This window comes from Puma concolor, chromosome E2, assembly GCF_028749965.1.
Source record: "Puma concolor isolate L17-30 chromosome E2, mPumCon1.1.hap2, whole genome shotgun sequence".
NCBI lineage: Eukaryota > Metazoa > Chordata > Mammalia > Carnivora > Felidae > Puma > Puma concolor.
The window spans coordinates 45,926,996-45,945,892 of NC_141681.1; the positions used below are offsets into that span (position 1 = coordinate 45,926,996).

An 18,897-nucleotide genomic window follows, 5' to 3' on the forward strand; every position below is an offset into this window, starting at 1 on the left:
ATCACCCACAGCAATTGGCTTGGGAAGTTAAAGGGCCCAAATTTCATGAGTTCTTGCAACCACAGGGCTTGAAGCCTATACTTTTATTTTTTAATGTTTATTTATTTTTGAGAGAGAAAGAGAATGAGAGAGAGAGAGAGAGAGAGAGAGAGAGAGAGAGAGAGAGAGAGAGAGAGAATGAGTGGGGGAGGGGCAGAGAGAGAGGGACACACAGAATCCGAAGCAAGCTCCAGGCTCCCAGCTGTCAGCACAGAGCCCGATGCGGTACCCAAACACATGAGCCATGAGATTATGACCTGAGCTGAAATCGGACACACAACCAACTGAGCCACCCAGGAGCCCCAAAGCCTAGACTTTTAAAGGTTCGTGAGCTTGGCCCTGCGAGAGCTTGGAGGACATTGGAGCTATTCTTGGAGAAAAGGCAGGGCAAACATCCCACTGACATACGGTGTGGAAATAGCGATTTGAAGAGTGCCTGGGGCACACAGTGGGGAGGTGAGTTGCTCATCTTGGAGTGTGTCACAGAAAGGCAGTGTTCATGGAGAGACCCACCTGGGAACAAAGGAACTAGCTGACACCATCTCCCTCTAGCACCCATCAGCATAAGCACAGGGCCACCTGCAGAAACTGTTAGAGTGCCCACACTCAATACCTAACTTGTGTACACCAAGTTTTCCCTTTGTTGTTCCAGAAGAAATGCCCCTCCCAGTTATGCTTGCCTCAGTCCCAGTTTGGGAGGTCTTTCCCCCACAGAAGACCAGCTCAAATCCCTGCCAACACTGTATTTCCTGACCTGGAAGTACTATGAGGCCTTGGTTCCCATGGCAGTGGCAACAGGTCTCATTTCACAAACAGACCAGAGCACACCCAGTTAAAATGCACCACATTCAGGCCAGGGCCCAAACGCTGCCCATAACAGGCAAAAAGAGCCTCTGCAGACAACTTGCCTGAAAGATAAAGCAGCTTGGACACAACAGCAGAGCTAAGCAGCACACATTGGAGATACTCCCAGAAGCAACAGGCATCAGGAAACAGGGGACTCTATATAGCAGGGCACTACAGGACCTCTTCTTCATATAGCCATTACCCTCAAGAACAAGAGATGTAGTTGACCCTTCTACCACACAGCAACAGGCACAGAGACTTGAGAGAAGAGAAGAGAAGAGAAGAGAAGTGAAGTGAAGAGAAGAGAAGAGAAGAGAAGAGAAGAGAAGAGAAGAGAAGAGGAGAGAGAGAGAATTTGTCCCAAATGAAAGAATAGGACAAGGCCATGGCTGGAGATCTAAGCAAACAGATATAAGTAACATGCCTGACGGAGAATTTAAAGCAATGATCATAACAATACTCACTGGATCTGACCAGGAGTGAAGACCATCAGTGAGACTATTAATACAGAGATAAGGAATAATAGAGCAGACATAAAGGGCTCAGTAAACAAAATGAGAAACACACTTGGTGGGATGAACAGCAGGCTGGATAATGCAGAGGAACAAATTGATGACCTAGAAGATAGAATAATGGAAAGTAATTAAGTTGAACAAAAGAGGAAAAAAAGAATTAAGCAAACTGAGAACACATTTAGGGAATGCAGTGACCCCATCAAACTTAGTAACACTTGTATCATACAAGTCCCAGAAGAAGAAGAGAGAGGAAAGGAGGCAGAGAATTTATTTAAAGAAACAATAGGTGAAAACTTTTCTAATATGGGGAAGGAAACAGAGATCCAGATTCAGGAGGTACAGGGAACCTCCAACAAAATCAACAAAAGCAGATCCACACCAACACACATTGTAATCATATTGGCAAAATATAGTAAGAAAGAAAAAATATTAAAAGCAGCAAGACAAAAGAAGATAGTTAAATAGAAAGGAAACCCCATAAAGCTATCAGTGGATTTTTCAGTAGAAACTTTCCAAGCCAGAAAGGAGTGGCATGACATATTCAAAGTGTTGAATGGATGCAGCCAAGAATACTCTATCCAGAAAAGCTATCATTCAGAATAGGAGAGATAGAGTTTCCCAGACAAACAAAAACTAAAGGAATTCATGACTCCTAAACAAGCCCTGGAAGAAATAAATATTAAAGGGGACTCTGAGTAGAAAGGAAAGACCAAAAATGACAATATGAAGATAGGAAACACAAAAGCAGTAAAAGTGAATGTTTCTATAAAAAATTAGTCAAGGAACTCACAAAATAAAAGTTTGTAAAATATGATTACCATATATCTAAAACATGGGAAGGAGAGGAATAAAGAATGAATTCAAACTTAAATGACCTTCAATGTAATATAGACTGCTACATGCAGAAGACATTATATACAAATCTAATGGTAACCACAAATCAAAAACCACTAATAAATATGTAAAGAATATGTAAAGAAAAAAGAAAACCTAATATATCAGTAAAAAACCCCAGCAAACCATGAAAGACAAGAAAGCACCAGAGAAAATCTTCAGAAACAACCACAAAACAAGGGATAAAATGTCAATACATACATATCTTTCAATAATTACTTTGAATGTAAATGGACTAAATGCTCCAATCAAAAGACACAAGGTGACAGAATGGATTTAAAAAAAAAAACAACAAAAAAACAAGACCCATCTACATGCTACCTATAAGAGATTCATTTATTTCTTAATATTTATTTTTGAGAGAGAGAGAGAGAGCACAAGCGGGGAAGGAGCAGAGAGAGAGGGAGACACAGAATTTGAAGCAGGCTCCAGGTTCTGAGCTGTCAGCATAGAGCCTGATGGAGGGCTTGAACCCATGAACTGTGAGATCATGACCTGAGTTGAAATCAGACACTTAATTGACTGAGCCAACCAGATGCCCAGAGACTCATTTTAGACCTAAAGACACTTGCAGATTGGAAATAAGGGGATGGAAAAATATGTATCATGCAAATGGATGTCAAAAGAAAACCAGAGTAGTGATACTTATAATGCAAAAACTAGACTTTAAAACAAAGACTGTAATAAAAGACAAAAAAGGATACTATATAACAATAAAGGGGACAATCCAACAAGAAGATATAACAATTGTAAATATTTATGCAGCCAACATGGGAGCACCCAGACATAATAACAAATATAAAGGTACTAATTGATAATAATACAATAATAATAGGGGACTCTAACACCCCCACTTACATGAATGGACAGATCATCTACACAGAAAATCAACAAGGAAGCAATGGTTCTGCATGACACATTGGACCAGATGGATTTAACAGATATATTCAGAACATTCCTTTCTAAAAACACCAGAATACACATTCTTTTCTTTTTTAAAAAAGGTTTATTTATTTATTTTGAGAGAAAGAGATGTGGGAGGGGCAGAGAGAGGGAGAGAAAGAGAATCCCACGTAGGTTCTGCACTGTCAGTGTAAAGCCTGATATAGGGCTCAAACTCATGAACCATGAGATCATGACCTAGGCCAAAACCAAGAGTCAAACGCTTAACCAGCTGAGCCACCCAGGCACCCCTACACATTCTTTCCAACTGCATATGAAATACTCTCCAAATAGATCACATATTAGGACACAAAACAATCCTCAAAAAGATTCAAAAAGATCAAAGTCATACCATCCATCTTTTCTGACCACAATGCTATGAAACTAGAAGTCTACCACAAGAAAAAAATCTGGAAAGACCACAAATACATGGAAGTCAAATAACATGCTACTAAACAATGAATGGGTCAACCAGGAAATAAAAGAAAAATTAAAAAGCACATGAAAACAAATGAAAATACAAACACAATGGTTCAAAACTTTTGGGATGCAGCAAAAGTGTCTTCTAAGAAAGAAGTTTATAGCAGTAAACTGAAGCAAGAAAAATCTGAAACAGTCTAAACTTACACTTAAAGGGTCTACCAAAAGAACAACAAATAAAACCTAAACCAGCAGAAGGAAGGAAATTATAAAGATTAGAGCAGAAATAAATGATATAGATACTAAAAAAAAACAGAACATATCAGTGAACCCAAGAGCTAGTTCTTTGCAAAAAATCAGTAAAATTAATAAACCGCTAGCCAGATTTAACAGAAAAAAAAAAGAGAAAGGATCCAAATAAGTAAAATCACAAACAAGAGAGGATAAATAACAACAAACACCATAGAAATACAATTATAAGAGAATATTATGAAAAACTATATGCCGACAAATTGAATAACCTAGAAGAGATGGATAAATCCCTAGAAATGTATAACCTACCAAAGCTGAAACAGGAAGAAATAGAAAATTTGAACAGACCAATTACCATCAATGAAGTTGAATCAGTAATCAAAAAACTCCCAACAAACAAAAGTGCAGGACCACATGACTTCAAAGGTGAATTCTAGCAAACATTTAAAGGAGAATTAATACCTATTCTTCTCAAACTATTCTAAAAACTAGAAGAAAGGAAAATTTCCAAATTCATTCTATGGGGCCAGCATGACCCTGATATCAAAACGAGATAAAGACACCAGAAAAACTGAGAACTACAAGCCAATATCTTTGATGAACATAGATACAAAAATCGTCATTAAAAAAATAATTTATCATGATCAAGTGGGATTTATTCCTGGGATGCAACTGTGGTTCAAAATTCTCAAATCAATCAATGTCATACATCACATCAATAAGAGGAAGGATAAGAAACATATGATCATTTCACTAGAGCAGAAAAAACACTTGACAAAGTACAACACCCATTTATGATACAAACCTTCAACAAAGTAGGTTTAGAGGGAACATACCTTAACATAGTAAAGTCCATATACAAAAAATCCACAGCTAATATCATCTTCAATAGGGAAAAATTGAGAACATTTCCCCTAAGGTTAGGAACAAGACAAGGTTATCCACTCTCACCACTTTTATTCAACATGGTACTGGAAGTCCAAGCCACAACAATCAGACAACAAAAGGAAATAAAAGGCATCCAAATCGGTATGGAAAAAGTAAAATTTGCACTATTTGCAGATGATGTGATACTATATACAAAACCTGAAAGACTGTACAAAAAAATTGCTAGAGCTGATCAATGAATTCAGTAAAGTCACAGGATACAAAATCAATCTATAGAAATCTTGCATTTCTATACGTCAATAATGAAGTAGCAAAAAGATAAATTAAGAAAACAATCCCATTTACAATTGCACAAAAAATAATAAAATACTAGGAATAAATCTAACCAAAAGATAAAAGATCTGCACTCTGAAAACTATAAAATACAAATGAAAGAAAATGAAAATGACAAAAGAAATGCAAAGACATTCCATGCTAATGGACAGGAAGAACAAATACTGTTCAAATGTCTATGCTACCCAGGCACCTGGCTGGCACAGTCCAAACAGCTTATGACTCTTGATCTTGGGGTCATGAATTCAAGCCCCACGCTGGGTGTAGAGATTGTTAAAAAACAATAAATATAAAACATAAATGTCTATTCTACCCAAAGCATCATACACGTTTAATCCAATCCCTATCAAACTACCCCTCAGCATTTTTCACATAACTAGACCAAACAATCCTAAAATTTGTATGGAACCACAAGAGACCCTGAATAGTCAAAAGCAATCTTGAGAAAAAGCAGGGATGCTTACTTGGCTCAGTCATAAGAGCATGCAACTCTTGATCTTGGGGGCATCATGGGTTCAAGCCCCATGCTGGGTGTAGAGATTACTTAAATAAAAACTTACAAACGGGCACCTGGGTGGCTCAGTTGAGTATCTGACTTTGGCTCAGGTCATGATCTCACGGTCTGTGGGTTCGAGCCCCACGTCAGGCTTTGAGCTGAGGGTGTGGAGCCTGCTTGGGATTCTCTCTACCCTTCTCTCTCTGCCCCTCCCCCACTTGCACACACACGCTCTAACTGAATACACTTTAAAAACTTTAAAAAAAAATTAAAAACAAAGAAAAAAGAAAAGAAGAAAAGCTGGAGGTATTACAATTCCAGCCTTCAAGTTATATTACAAAGCTATAGAAGTCAAAACAATATGGTATGGCACAAAAACAGGCATAGATCAATAGAACAGAATAGAAAATCTAGAAATAAACCTACATTTATATGGTCAATTAATCTTGGTGACAAAGCAGGAAGGAATATCCAATGGGAAAAAGATAGTCTCCTCAATGAATGGTGCTGGGAACACTGGACAGCAACATCAAAAGAACAAAAGTGGAACAGTTTTTTACATTATGTAGAAAAATAAATTCAGAATGGATTAAAGATTGGGCACCTGGGTGGCTCAGTCAGTTAAGTGTCTGGCTTCGGCTCAGGTCACGATCTCACAGTTCGTGAGTTCGAGTCCCACGTCAGGCTCTGTGCTGACAGCTCAGATCCTGAAGCCTGCTTCAGATTCTGTGTCTTCCTCTCTCTGTGCCCCTCCTTAGCTTTCTCTCTCTCTCTCTCTCCCTCTCTCTCTCTCTCTCTCTCTCTCAAAAATAAATAAAACATTAAAAAAAAAAAGAATGGATTAAAGATCTAAATGGGAGACCTGAAAACATAAAATCTTAAAAGACAGCACAGGCACTAATTTCTCTGATCTCAGCTGTAGCAATTTTTTTCTCTACAGGTCCCTGAGGCAAAGGAAACAAAAACAAAAATAGACTTGTGCCCCAGCGGTGGAGATATGAAGGCCCTCCCCATACCTCCTGTTGATCTCGTTGGTACTTGCCCTCACTCTCCTCTCCTGGCCCCCACGGAGAAGTTGTAAATCATCCAGAAGGTGAAGCTGGGCTGGGCAGGCCAAACACTACAGTGACATAGCCATCTGCATGAAGGCCATGACTGAGCAGGGTGCTTAGCTGTGCAACAAGGAACACAACCTGCTCTCAGTGTCCTATGAGAACATGGTCAGGGCTGCAGGTCCATGTGGAGGGTCATCTGGAGTAGTGACCAGAAAACTGACACCTGAGACAAGAAGTTGCAGTTGATTAAGGACTACCGGGGGAAAGTGGAGTCTAAACTGAGGTCCATCTGCACCATGGTGCTAGAATTGTTGGATACCCATTTAACAGCCTATGCAACTAATTATAAAAAGTAAGGTCTCCTATCAGAAAATGAAGGGAGATTACTTCAGGTATCTTGCTGAAGTTGCATATGGTGTTTATTGAAAAAAAAGATCGATAATTCCCAAGGAGCTTACCAAGAGGCTTTTGATATAAGCAAGAAAGAGATGCAGCCTATACCCAATCCACCTCGGGCTGGCTCTTAACTTTTCTGTATTTTACTATGAGATATTTACTAACCCAGACCTTTCCTGCACACTGGCTAAAACTGCTTGAGGACACTGCAGAACTTGATACACTGAATGAAGATTCATACAGAGACAACACCCTCATCATGCAGTTGAGGCATGTTAATAGAGACAACCTAACCTTATGGACATCAGACAGTGTAGTAGAAGAATGTGATATGGCAGAAGGGGCAGAAAACTAAAAGCATATAAGGTGTCATCCTTCTTCCCTACAAGAAACCTTTTTACTCATCTCCATTCCTTATTCTATTTGGATTTCCTACAGCAAAGAAACCCATTCATGTGTATGGAATCAACTGTTTATAGTCTTTTCACACTGCAGCTTTGGGAAAACTCCATTCCTTGATTGTGTTTGTCTTGGTGTTCTTGCTGTGCAGTTACTGCTATAGAAAAGTATTAATAGGTTCATTTCATATAAACATTGATAACATTCAAACACTTATGTAGAGGACTAAAAATGTATTTGGTATTTAAGTAATCTGAACCAGTTCTGCAAGTGACTGTGTTTTATATTACTATGAAGATATGAAGATGCTGGGCGCCTGGGTGGCTCAGTCAGTTAAGCATCCGATTCTTGGTTTCCACTCAGGTAATGATTTCATGGATCGTGAATTTGAGCCCTACGTCAGGCTCTGAACTGACAGTGCAGAGCCTGCCTGAGGTTCTTTCTTTCTCCCTTTCTCTGCTCCTCTCCCACTCTTACTGTCTCTGTCTCTCTCGAAAGAAATATACTTAAAAAAAAAAAAAAAGAAAATGTAGTTCATTACACTTTATAAGTGTTCTACATAACTTAATTTCTACTTTCCCTCCCTTACTCTCCTTCAGGGGTTTCCTTTCAGTAAGCAACTTTTCCATGCTCTTAATGTACTTGTTTTCGGTAGGAATCCAGAAGTATTAGATTAGACAATCCAGAAGTATTAGTATTAGATTAGTATTTGGCATTTCTGTGCTCGGGGTCACAAATTGAAATGCCTCCCTTATCATATATGATGGAGGACTTGTCTAGCTGTGACAACAAGAAGTTTCCTTCAATTTTCATCTGTTGCTGTTTAAGTTGACAACTGCCCAAGAAAAATTCACCTACCCCTCCAAAAAAAAAAAAAAAAAAGGCAAAAATAAAAGTATTGGGACTACAGCCACATAAAAAGATTCTGTACAGCAAAGGAAACTATCAACAGAACTAAAAGGCAACTCATGGAATGTGAAAATATATTTGCAAATGACATATCTGATAAAGGGTTAGTATCTAAAATATATAAAAAACATAAAACTCAATACCCCAAAACCAAATAATCCAATTAAAAAATGAGCAGGAGACTACAATGAAAAGACTACAAAGAAAGATCACCACACACTTGTCAAAATGGCTAAAATCAACAACACAAGAAACCACTGGTGTTGGTGAGGATGTAGAGATAGGAGAACCCTCTTACACTATTAGTGGGAATGCAAACTGGTGTGGCCACTCTGGAAAACAGTATGGAAGTTCCTCAAAAAGTTAAAAATCAAACTGTCCTACAACCCAGCGATTAAACAATTGGGTATTTACCCAAAGAACACAAAAATGCTAATTCAAAGGGATACATGCACCTCTGGGGCACCTGAGTGGCTTAGTCAGTTAAGCATTTGAGTCTTGATCTCAGCTCAGGTCTTGATCGCAGGGTCATGAGTTTCAGCCCTGCACTGGTCTCTGCACTGGGTGTGAAGCCTACTTAAAAATAAACAAAAAAACAAAACAAAAAGCAAAGGGATACATGCACCCCCATGTTTATTGCAGCATTGTTTATGATAGCCAAGACATGGCAGCATGTATACACACACACATACGCATGCATATATATGTGTATGTGTGTGTGTATACACACACACACACACACACACACACACACATATGCTGGAATGTAATTTAGTTATAAAAAAGAATGAAATCTTGCCATAACATGGATGGTCTAGAAAGTATAATGCTAAGTGAGATAATTCAGTCAGAGAAAGAAAAATACCGTATGATTTCAATCATATGTGGAATTTAAGGAATAAAATGAGCAAAGAGAAAAAACAAAGAGAGAGAGTGCAAACCAAGAAATAGACTCTTAACTATAGAGAACAAACTGATGGTTACCAGAGGGAAGGTAGGTAGAGGATGGGTAAAATGGGTGATGGGAATTAAGGAGTGCACTTGTCATGATGAGTACCAGGTGATTAAAACAAAAACTTAAAAAAAAAAAAAAAAAGGATAGTACAGTGAGAATGTCTCATCAGAAACAGATGAATAAAGAGACAGAGTTATAAAAGGAGCCAAATTCTGAAATTAAAAAGTACAATAACCGAAGTGAGAAATTCACTAGACAAGCTTAGAAGATCTGAATTGGCAAAATGAAGAATCAGCAAACTTGTAGACTAAAACAAGATTACACAATCTGAGGACCAAACAGGAGAAAGTATGAAGAAAAATAAACGGAACCTCAGAGAAATGTGGGACATCAAGTACACTATCAAATATATACATCAAGTATACCAATATACACATGGTAAAAGTACTAAAAGGACAAGAAAAAGATAAAGGTATTAAAAAAACATGCCAAGAAATAGCTGAACACTATCCAAATTTGATGAAAAATACTCTATGAATCCAAGAAACTAAATGAGCTCCAAGTAAAAACATACACATACACACACACATCCAGATAAATCATAGCAAAAATGCTGAAGGCCAGAGACAAAGAAAATCTTGAAAGCAAAGTTATACTGGAGTAAGGCAAATGACACCCGTTGGGAACTCCAACCCATATGAACAAATGATGAAAACTAGAATGGGACACCTGGGTAGGATCCAACTCTTGATTTCAGCTCAGGTCATGATCTCACAGTTCATGGGATTGAGTTCTGTGTCAGGCTCTGTGCTGACAGCATGACAGAGTGGACTTGGGATTCTCTCTCTCTCTCTGCCCCTGACCTGCTCACTCTCTTTCTCTTAAAATAAATAAACATTAAAAAAAAGATATAATATGAAATGCATTGGGTTTGTAACATGGATGTAATACACGTAACAATAATAATACAAAAAACAGAAGAGAGAATAGAGCTAGAGTAATGTCTCTATATCTTACTGGAATTTAGCATAAACTTGAAGATTCTTGTAAGTTAAAATGTATATGATAGGCCCTAGAACAAGCACAGAGAAAAATATAGTCAAAAATAATTTAAAAAGTTAAAATTTTATAGTAGAAAACATTTACTTAAGGGAAAAAATAAGCAGTAAAGGAGAAACAAAAAAGACACGAACATAGAAAACATAAATCCAACAATTTTAATGTTAACATTAGTAGTAAATGGATTAAACAATAATAAAAAAAAAGGGTAGACACTGTCAGACCTGAGCTAAGATCAAGAGTTGGATGCTTAACCAACTGAGCCACCTAGGCGCCCCGGGAACACAGATGTTTATAGCAGCTTTATTCAGAATTACCAAACTTAAAAGAAACCAAAATGTCCTTTAGTAGGTGAATGGATAAATAAACAGTGGTATATTCAGATAATGGAATATCATTCAGCACTAAAAAGAAATGAGCTATCAAGCCATGAAAAGACAGGGAGGAACCTTATAATGCATATTACTAAGTGAAGGAAGCTGATCTGAAAAGGCTATATACTGTATGATTCTAACTATGTGATGTTCTGAAACAGGCAAAACTACTATGGAGACAGTAAAAAGATCATTGATTGCCAGCAGTTGGTGGAGGAGAGAGGAGCAATGAATAGAAAACAGGATTTTTAAGTCAGTGAAAATACTCTGTATGATACTATAATGATGAGTACATGCCATTATAAACTTGTCTAATTCCATCAACTGCACAAAATCAAGAGTGAACCCCAATGTAAACTATAGGTTTGGGGAATATAGGTCCACAAATTGTAATAAATGTACCAACCATTCTGGTGGAGAATATTGATAATATTCTGTCATGCAGGCTGTGCATGCATGGGGACAAGGAGTATATGGGAAATCTCTATACTTACAACTTTGCTATGAACCAAAAACTGATCTTTAAAAACAAATAGAGGTGACTGGGTGGCTCAGTCAGTTAAGTGTCTGACTTTGGCTCAGGTCATGATCTCACAGTTCGTGGGTTTGAGCCCTACATCGGGCTCTGTGCTGACAGCTCAAAGCCTGGAGCCTGCTTCGGACTCTCTGTCTCCCTCTCTCTCTGTCCCTTCCTGCTCATGCTCTCTCTCTCTCTCAAAAATAAATAAACATAATTTTTTTTTAAAAACAGACAAAAATATATAAAAATGATTATGAAGGATTTATCCCAGGAATGCAATATTGGTTTAACACCTGAAAGTCAATTAATGAAATACATGGTATCAACGGAATAAAGAACAAAAACCACATGATCATCTCAACAGATGCAGAAAAAGCACTTAACAAAACCCAAAATTTGGGGGCACTTGGGTGGCTCAGTCCATTGAGCGTCAGACTTCATCTCAGGTCACTATCTCATAGTTCGTGGGTTTGAGCCCTGCATTGGGCTCTGTGCTGATAGTTCAGAGCCAGGAGTCTGCTTCAGATTCTGTCTCTCTCTCTCTCTCTCTCTCTCTCTCTCTCTCTCTCTATCTCTCTCTCTCTCTGCTCCTCCCCTGCTTGTGCTCTCTCTCTCAAAAATAAATAAACATGAAAAAAAAAAAAACTTCCAACATCTTTTCATGATAAAAACACTCAACAAACTAGCAAAAAAGGGAAACTTCCTCAATGCTATATAAAGCATCTACAGAAAATCTACAACTAACAATAAATGGTAATAGACTAAATGCTTTCCTGTTAAGGTCAGGAGCAAGACAAGGATGTACACTTTTATTCAACATTGTGATGAATGTTTTAGACAGAGTAATCAGGCAAGAAAACGAAATAAAAGGCATCCAGATTAGACAGGAAAAAATAAAACTATTTTCATATGGCATAATTTTGTATATAGAAAATCTAAGGAATCCACTACAATTCTATTAGAACTAATAAACAACTCAGCGAGTTTGCAGGATATAAGATCAACACAAAAACCTCACCTGTATTTCTAGACACTTGTAGGGAACAACCAAAAATGAAATAAAGGGGCATCTGAGTGGTCCAGTCAATTAAGCGTCTGACTCTTGATCTCGGCTCAGGTTGTGATTTCATGCTTTGTCATTTCGAGTCCCGTATTGGAATTCATGCTGACAGTGGGGAGCCTGCTTGGGATTCTCCCTCTCTCCCTCTCTTTCCCTCTCTCTCTCTCTTTGCCCCTCCACTGCTCATGTGCTTGCACTCTCTCCCTTTGTCTCAAAATAATAAACAAAAAATAAAATTAAGAAAACAATCCCATTTACAATAGCATCAAAAAGAATAAAATACTTAAGGACAAATTTAACAAATACTTGTCAAACTTACATTCTGAAAATTATAAAATATTATTGAAAGACATTTTAAAGACCTAAAAAAAAGAAAAACACCCCATGTGCACGGATTGTAAAACAATATTAGATGACAATACACCTCAAACTGATCTACAAATTCAATGGAGTCCCTATCAAAATACCAGTTGCCCTTTTTTTTTTTTTTTTTTTTTTTTTTTTACAGAAATGGCAAAGGTGATCCTAATAAAATTCTTATAAAATGCAAGGGACACAGAACAGTCAAAACAATCATGAAAAAGAAAAAAAAACAAACCTGGAGGACTCAACACTTCCCAATTTCAAACATAATACAAAGCTACAATAATCAAGACAGTTATGGTACTAGCATAAGTATAGACATATGAGATCAATGTGAATAAAGCAGAGATTTCAGAAATGAACCCTCACATTTTAGTGATTTTAGGCAAAGGTGCCAAGACAATTCACTGGGGAAAAGAATAGTCTTTTCAACACGTGTGCTGGAGCAACCAGATTATCTAAATGCAAAACAGTGAAGTTGAATCCCTACCTCATACCAGGTACAAAAATTAACTCCAAGTGAATCAAAGACCTAAAGCTAAGAATTAAAACTATACAATTTTTAGAAGAAAACATAGGTGTAGGAGCTTCCAGGTTGGTGAATACAAGGAGGTGTGTTTGGAGAGAGGAGGGAAGCTCTATGCTGAAGGAGAGATCTGGCTGAAACGTAAAACAGGGATGAGATGAAAAAGGAAATGGGCAAGATCAAGGAATGCCAACATAACAGATATTCAACTACAGAATTAAAATACCCAGGAGATGAAAAATATTTTTTAATAGATATTGGAGGGTATAAAGGACAGAGCTGTCAATGTGACCATGGACATGAGAACTAAGAAGCTCTCCTAGGATGCAAAGTAAAATAACAAAGAGATGAAAATGTTGAAAGAGGATGACAAATATGGAGGATGGAGAATGGATCTAATCTAAAAACTATACTCAATTTTGTAAGATGATGACAAATATGGAGATGGAGAATGAAGATTTAATCTAAACACTATACTCAATGTATTGTATACACGATACAAAGTAAAACCAAAGGCACAAATGAAAAAGAATTAAAGGAGCTGAAATAAAAATAGAGATACTATGACAATGTTAATGGGTGTTAATTGTAATCTTGAATTAGGCAATGGATTTTTAGATATGACACCAAAAGCATAAGCAACAAAAGAGGGAAAAAATGGACATTAGGTAAATATAAAAATTTTGTGCTTTCAAGGCCATCATCAAGAAAGTGAAAAGACAATTCACAGCCTCGACTTGAGCTGTTGGGTAGCCTCAAGTCTGCTCCTCATGTATTCATTCAGGTGAAAGGGCAGCAGTTTCCTGGGGCAAGCTCTTCACTTGACTTCGTTCATGTACTTTAGTGATCTGGCAAGACCAGTTGACCTGCATCCCAAAGCAGAGCCCCAAACCCACATAGTCAACCTACAGATGCCAAGCATGATAACAGAAGCAGAGAAGCAGAATAGATATCTAATTAACACATACCTAACTGGAAAAAATTTTCAAAGTACTAGGCTCTCAAAGTAGAGCTCAATTTAGACATTTTTCCTGGTTAACAGTGAGGCTGTAGAGTCTGACATCAAAATTTACTGGCTTCAAAATTTACTAATTGTGTGACCTCAACAATAGCCAAATTTGAGTCTCAGTTTCCTCATCTGTAAAGTGTCATTTTCCTCAACAGGTTGACGTAAGAACTAAAGGAGACAAAAAATGAGAAGCACTCAGAACTAAGCATGGGACCCAGTAATCATTCAATAAATGTTTTAGGAATATATAATCCCTAAGGAATATAAAGTATAACAAAGATAAGGAAAAACAACAAAAGAGAAAATGCATTTTTCATGAGTTCTAATAAATTAGCATCAAAACATCTTTTCCACTAAATCTAGTAAATGAGCATAAATCTCACAGAGGAAAAAAAAAACAAATGAAGATTACACTCCTGAAAAAACATAAAACAAGTAACAAAAGACCTTGAAATAAATATGGGTTAATTTCTGACTGTATAAAAAGATGAGTCAGTGCTTTAAAATAGTCTACTTTCCTAAGATGTCAACTCTCTTTACATATATATGTTAAAAATGCCATATTAGTAGTAAGGAACAAAGAGATTGAACCTTAAAAAACATAAATTCAAAGTTTGTGTCATGGGACACCTGGGTGGTTTAGTCTGGTTAAGCGTCCGACTCTTGATTTCGGCTCAGGTCATGATCTCACAGCAGTGAGATAGAGCCCAGTGTGGAGCCTGCTTAAGATTCTCTGTTCCTGTCCCTCTGCCCCTCCCTGACTCTCTCTCAGACTCTCTCTCCCTCAAAAAACAAAACAAAAACAAAAAAATCCCACAAATTTTGTGTCATTAAGTTTTATTCCTTTTCCTGTCAAAAAAAAAAAAAAAAAAAAAAAAAAAAAAAAAAAAAAAAAAGATGGGTATCCCCATAGCCCTGGCAACAAGATTGTAACATCTCCAAAGTTCTTGCTGGTACCACAGCACTTTCCTCTCCATTTTTAAGATACTTAATAGGACAAATCTTTTTAAAAAATGACAAAGTTTACAATAAAGGCATAAAGGCAATTGCATGTCACTTCTGTAGTATATATGATGCTGGCAACTTTTTCTAAAAAATTATTTTTTCCTAAAGTTGCACAAATATTAGAGATACCTGGGTGGCTCAGTCAGTCAAACGTGCGACTCTTGATTTTGGCTCAGGTCATGATCTCGTGGTTTGTGAGTTCAAGTCCCAAGTTGGGCTATGCACTGACAGCATGGATACTTCTTGGGATTCTCTTTCTCTCCCTCTCTCTCTGCTCTCCCCACCTCGTGCTCACTCTCTCTCTCTCTCAAAGTAAATAAACTTTAATTAATTGATTAGTTATATTTTTTTAATGCTTATTGTTTTAACGCCCAACCGAGCCATCCAGGTGCCCCAATAAATAAACTTTAAAAAGATTACAGAACAGGGCGCCTGGGTGGCTCAGTTGGTTAAGCATCTGACTTCAACTCAGGTCATGATCTCGCAGTTTGTGGGTTCAAGCCCCGCATCGGGCTCTGTGCTGACAGCTCAGAGCCTGGAGCCTGCTTCGGATTCTGTGTCTCCCTGTCTCTCTCTGCCCCTCCCCTGCTCATGCTCTGTCTCTTTCTGTCTCTCAAAAATAAATGTTAAAAAAAAATTTTTTTGGGGCGCCTGGGTGGCGCAGTCGGTTAAGCGTCCGGCTTCAGCCAGGTCACGATCTTGCGGTCCGTGAGTTCGAGCCCCGCGTCAGGCTCTGGGCTGATGGCTCGGAGCCTGGAGCCTATTTCCGATTCTGTGTCTCCCTCTCTCTCTGTCCCTCCCCCGTTCATGCTCTGTCTCTCTCTGTCCCAAAAATAAATAAAAAAAACGTTGAAAAAAAAATTTAAAAAAAAAATTTTTTTTTAAAGATTACACAATTTCTTTATCCATTCATCAGTTGATGGACATTTAGGCTCTTTCCACAATTTGGCTATTGTTGAGAGTGCTGCTATAAACATTGGGGTACAAGTGCCCCTATGCATCAGTACTCCTGTATCCCTTGGGTAAATTCCTAGCAGTGCTATTGCTGGGTCATAGGGTAGGTCTATTTTTAATTTTCTGAGGAACCTCCACACTGCTTTCCAGAGCGGCTGCACCAATTTGCATTCCCACCAACAATGGAATACTATGTGGCAATGAAAAGAATGAAATATGGCCTTTTGTAGCAACGTGGATGGAACTGGAGAGTGTGATGCTAAGTGAAATAAGCCATACAGAGAAAGACAGATACCATATGGTTTCACTCTTATGTGGATCTTGAGAAACTTAACAGAAACCCATGGGGGAGGGGAAGGAAAAAAAAAAAAAAGAGGTTAGAGTGGGAGAGAGCCAAAGCATAAGAGACTCTTAAAAACTGAGAACAAACTGAGGGTTGATGGGGGGTGGGAGGGTGGAGAGGGTGGGTGATGGGTATTGAGGAGGGCACCTTTTGGGATGAGCACTGGGTGTTGTATGGAAACCAATTTGACAATAAATTTTATACATTGAAAAAAAAATAAAGTGTAAATAGTTTAAAACTCAAAAAAAAAAGATTACACAAATATTAAATATTCCTTTAAGAACTTAGAGCATGACACACAACATTTTTTCATATTTCTTCTTGGCTATTTTGTATCCTTACTTTTCAAATATATTCTAGACTCAGTTTGAATAGACTTGCCTTATTCTAAGAAAAATATTTAGAATCTTTACTAAGTCTAAAGATTAATTTAAAATTAAATTGGTTTAATAGTGATGGATCTTATCCAAAACATATGCTTTAAAAATGTATTGAAATCCTCTTTTAGGCCACATTAATATTTTAAGTTTTTTTCTCCCATATTTTTTTTCCTTATGGTTTTTTTTCTACTTTTACTATCTTCCATTTTATTTATTTTATTTATTGAGAGAGAGAGACAGAGAGAGAGAGAGAGAGAGAGAGAGAGAGAGAGAGAGAGAGAGGAGAGAGAGAGATCCCAAGCAGGATCCACACTGTCAGCATAGAGCCTGATGCAGAGCTCAGACTCACAAACTGTGAGATCACGACCTGAGCTGAAACCAAGTCAGATGCTTAACTGATTGAGCCACCTACGTGCCCCTCTTCCATTTTATTTTTGAGCTGGTTGTGATTTATATATAGAATGCTATTGGTTTTATATAAATTAATTTTGTGTCCATATGAGATTGAGTTCTATTATTTCTCTTCAGCTGCCCACGTCCATAACTGTATCATCTAGATATCATAATTTTGCACACACCTTCCCAATTTGTATCTCACATTTTCTTCTTTTTACATGACTAGGCATATAGAATTATAGTAAATAAATGTGGTAGCATGGGGGTTTATGGGTTTGAGCCACGGATTGGGCTCTGTGCTGTCAGCAGGGAGCCTACTTCTGGTCCTCTGTCCCGTCTCTGTTCGTCCCCGACTTGCTCTCTCTCTCTTTCAAAAATAAATAAAACATTAAAAAAAAACTTAAAAAAAATAAAAAATAAATAAAATTGAAGTGGAACCACAGGGGTTCCAAAGTAGCTAAGAAATTTCTAAAAGACTATGAACAACATATGTGTGGTGTGTGGTGGGAGATAGGGGAATCCTTGCCTATGTAACAGGGTTATTTTAAAATTATGGTAATTAAAACAATGTAAACACACCCACACACAGAAGTATAGTACTGGTATAGATGTAGACAAATAGAATAAAGATGGGGCGCCTGGGTGGCGCAGTCGGTTAAGCTTCCGACTTCAGCCAGGTCACGATCTCACGGTCCGTGAGTTCGAGCCCCGCGTCGGGCTCTGGGCGGATGGCTCAGAGCCTGGAGCCTGTTTCCGATTCTGTGTCTCCCTCTCTCTCTGCCCCTCCCCCGTTCATGCTCTGTCTCTCTCTGTCCCAAAAATAAATAAACGTTGGAAAAAAAAATTAAAAAAAAAAAAAAAAGAATAAAGAAAGAGAATAAAGAGCCTAGAAACAATTAAGCATGTACACGATAAAGGTGGCATCACAAAGGAAATATCTATTTAACAACGGTGTTGGAACAACTGGTCTACATGCAAAAATGGTCTGTTTTCTTTTGAAAACAGACTATCTCTATAACCTAACATTATGAAAGCTATCTTAGAATGGGGTGCTTAGGTGGCTCAGTTGGTTGAGCATCCAACTCTTGATTTCATTTCAGGTCATGATCTTACAGTTCATGGGATTGAGCCCCATGTCGGGCTCTGTGCTGACAGCACAGAGCCTGCTTGGAATTCTCTCTCTCCCTCTTTCTCTCTCTGCCCCTCCCCTGCTTGCATGCACTGTCTCTCAAAATAAATAAACTTAAAAAAAAAAAAAGCTATCTTAGAAAAGACCAACATTGGCAATTCATGAAAGAAAGGACTATTAAATACTGATGCTGTATATTGACTGAATTCTTATTGTATATGGCCCATATTTATAATATGCTAAATGTAACTATCCAAATTTAAAGTGTCTATACAACAAAAGATACAAAACAACATAAAAGTGATAGATTAGGCAAAGGTATCTATATAAATCTTAATGCTAAAACAGGCATTCTTAAAATTCCCTAAAATCAAGTAGAAAAAAGACTAATATAAAATGAACAAATAATATGAACAGTCAATTGCATTCCTTCATTCATG

At 37.6% G+C, this 18,897-nt stretch overlaps 1 protein-coding gene and 1 pseudogene across 11 annotated transcripts in view; one reads left to right on the top strand and one right to left on the bottom strand.

Annotated features, from left to right (window-relative positions):
• Positions 1 to 18,897, bottom strand: part of ZNF568 (zinc finger protein 568) — a 36,881-nt gene that overhangs the window by 9,020 nt on the left and 8,964 nt on the right. Inside the window, exon 3 of one of the 11 annotated variants that reach the window (XM_086690934.1) lies at positions 12,311 to 12,562. The exons of 9 other annotated variants lie outside the window; for them this stretch is intronic. The gene's annotated coding sequence lies outside the window, so the exon portion shown is untranslated. Of the gene's footprint in view, positions 1 to 6,229; positions 6,383 to 12,310; positions 12,563 to 18,897 lie in introns of those variants that run through there. One more of the 11 variants, XM_086690938.1, reaches the window with a different exon arrangement.
• On the top strand, positions 6,707 to 8,842 carry LOC112851224 (14-3-3 protein theta pseudogene; annotated as a pseudogene).